The following is a 2,614-nucleotide window of genomic DNA, read 5'->3' on the forward strand; positions in this document are numbered from 1 at the left end:
TTCAGAGAAGCAGTGAGGATTATGACTTTAAACCTTCAGCATTCCAGAGGGCTTAGTGACCATAGCAGAAGAATTGACAGTTGTATCTCAACTGTTTATACATTATTTCATGATGGTGAGAACTTGTACTCCTAAATTGTCTTTACGAATCTTGAAGAAGAGATTTGGAAAAAAAAGTCAGATATTTTGTCTGGAAAATAACTTTCCACAAGTGGAATAAGAAGATTTGGCTTAATGTTGGAAAGCTCTAAGGATTTTGCATTTCTGTCTTTCAATGTAATCATTAGCTCATTTGTGTTGCAAACACAGGAATGAAAGTTTTCAGGAAAACATCCCACTCGTCCCTGGGTGGGCTTGAACCACCAACCTTTCGGTTAACAGCCGAACGCGCTAACCGATTGCGCCACAGAGACAACCACTTGTGACTGTTTTCAGAGAAGCAGTGAGGATTATGACTTTAAACCTTCAGCATTCCAGAGGGCTTAGTGACCATAGCAGAAGAATTGACAGTTGTATCTCAACTGTTTATACATTATTTCATGATGGTGAGAACTTGTACTCCTAAATTGTCTTTACGAATCTTGAAGAAGAGATTTGGAAAAAAAAGTCAGATATTCATGGTTTTTTATCATTTGGGAAGAAAGTGGCAAAAAGTTGGCACTTTCGAAGCTTGAAGAAGAGATTTGGAGAAAAAAAAGTCAGGAATTAATGTGTTTTATCATTTGTGAAGAAAGCACCATGAAAAGCAGAGTGGCGCAGCGGAAGCGTGCTGGGCCCATAACCCAGAGGTCGATGGATCGAAACCATCCTCTGCTAGATGTCGTTTTTACATAGGGTTAATAACTTCTGTCATTGATGATATTGCATTAAAACAGCATTCTCCCCTCGGACAAACAGCTTTACAGAAAGCAGAGTGGCGCAGCGGAAGCGTGCTGGGCCCATAACCCAGAGGTCGATGGATCGAAACCATCCTCTGCTAATTTTGTTTTTATAATGTCACTTTTCTGTTTAAGCACAACTGGCGTTGCATAAGATTAATTGGCACGTAGGGTTAACAACTTGTGTCATTTATGATATTGTATGAAAACGGCATTCTCCCCTTGCCAGCCACTATTTTGGTAACGGCTGCCCGAATTATTAACAACATGTAGTATTGTAGACGTGGCCTAAGTTAAAAAACAAAAAATTAATAATAATAATCTAAGCATTCCAAAATTGGCACTATGCCAAGAAGTTTTTCCTGTGTTTTTTCATGGAAGGATTGGCATGCTTTGTCTGGAAAATAACTTTCCACAAGTGGAATAAGAGGATTTGGCTTAATGTTGGAAAGCTTTAAGGATTTTGCATTTCTGTCTTTCAATGTAATCATTAGCTCATTTGTGCTGCAAGCACAGGAATGAAAGTTTTCAGGAAAACATCCCACTCGTCCCTGGGTGGACTTGAACCACCAACCTTTCGGTTAACAGCCGAACGCGCTAACCGATTGCGCCACAGAGACAACCACTTGTGACTGTTTTCAGAGAAGCAGTGAGGATTATGACTTTAAACCTTCAGCATTCCAGAGGGCTTAGTGACCATAGCAGAAGAATTGACAGTTGTATCTCAACTGTTTATACATTATTTCATGATGGTGAGAACTTGTACTCCTAAATTGTCTTTACGAATCTTGAAGAAGAGATTTGGAAAAAAAAGTCAGATATTCATGGTTTTTTATCATTTGGGAAGAAAGTGGCAAAAAGTTGGCCCTTTCGAAGCTTGAAGAAGAGATTTGGAGAAAAAAAAGTCAGGAATTAATGTGTTTTATCATTTGTGAAGAAAGTACCATGAAAAGCAGAGTGGCGCAGCGGACGCGTTCTGGGCCCATAACCCAGAGGTCAATGGATCGAAACCATCCTCTGCTAGATGCCATTTTTACATAGGGTTAATAACTTCTGTCATTGATGATATTGCATGAAAACAGCATTCTCCCCTCGGACATACAGCTTTACAGAAAGCAGAGTGGCACAGCAGAAGCGTGCTGGGCCCATAACCCAGAGGTCGATGGATCGAAACCGTCCTCTGCTAGATGTCATTTTTACATAGGGTTAATAACTTCAGTCATTGATGATATTGCATTAAAACAGCATTCTCCCCTCGGACAAACCACTATATGAAAAGCAGAGTGGCGCAGCGGAAGCGTGCTGGGCCCATAAACCAGAGGTCGATGGATCGAAACCATCCTCTGCTAGATGTCATTTTTACATAGGGTTAATAACTTCTGTCATTGATGATATTGCATTAAAACAGCATTCTCCCCTCGGACAAGCCACTATAAGAAAAGCGGAGTGGCGCAGCGGAAGCGTGCTGGGCCCGTAACCCAGAGGTCGATGGATCGAAACCATCCTCTGCTGATTTTGTTTTTATAATGTCACTTTTCTGTTTAAGCACAACTGGCGTTGCATAAGATTAATTGGCACGTAGGGTTAACAACTTGTGTCATTTATGATATTGTATGAAAACGGCATTCTCCCCTTGCCAGCCACTATTTTGGTAACGGCTGCCCGAATTATTAACAACATGTAGTATTGTAGACGTGGCCTAAGTTACAAAACAAAAAATTAATAATAATAATCTA

The 2,614-nt window shown here is 40.4% G+C and overlaps 3 non-coding genes across 3 annotated transcripts; 1 reads left to right on the plus strand and 2 right to left on the minus strand.

Annotated features, from left to right (window-relative positions):
- Positions 1–339: 339 nt before the first annotated feature.
- Positions 340–413, minus strand: TRNAN-GUU (transfer RNA asparagine (anticodon GUU)). The gene has a single exon. It is a non-coding gene; the product is annotated as a tRNA-Asn (tRNA).
- A 1,011-nt stretch (positions 414–1,424) lies between these two features.
- TRNAN-GUU (transfer RNA asparagine (anticodon GUU)) lies at positions 1,425–1,498 on the minus strand. Its single transcript has one exon. It is a non-coding gene; the product is annotated as a tRNA-Asn (tRNA).
- Positions 1,499–2,318: 820 nt separating this feature from the next.
- Positions 2,319–2,390, plus strand: TRNAT-CGU (transfer RNA threonine (anticodon CGU)). Its single transcript has one exon. It is a non-coding gene; the product is annotated as a tRNA-Thr (tRNA).
- The last annotated feature ends 224 nt before the right edge of the window (positions 2,391–2,614 follow it).

The sequence above is a fragment of the Spea bombifrons genome, chromosome 3 (assembly GCF_027358695.1).
Source record: "Spea bombifrons isolate aSpeBom1 chromosome 3, aSpeBom1.2.pri, whole genome shotgun sequence".
NCBI classification, from domain to species: Eukaryota; Metazoa; Chordata; class Amphibia; order Anura; family Pelobatidae; genus Spea; species Spea bombifrons.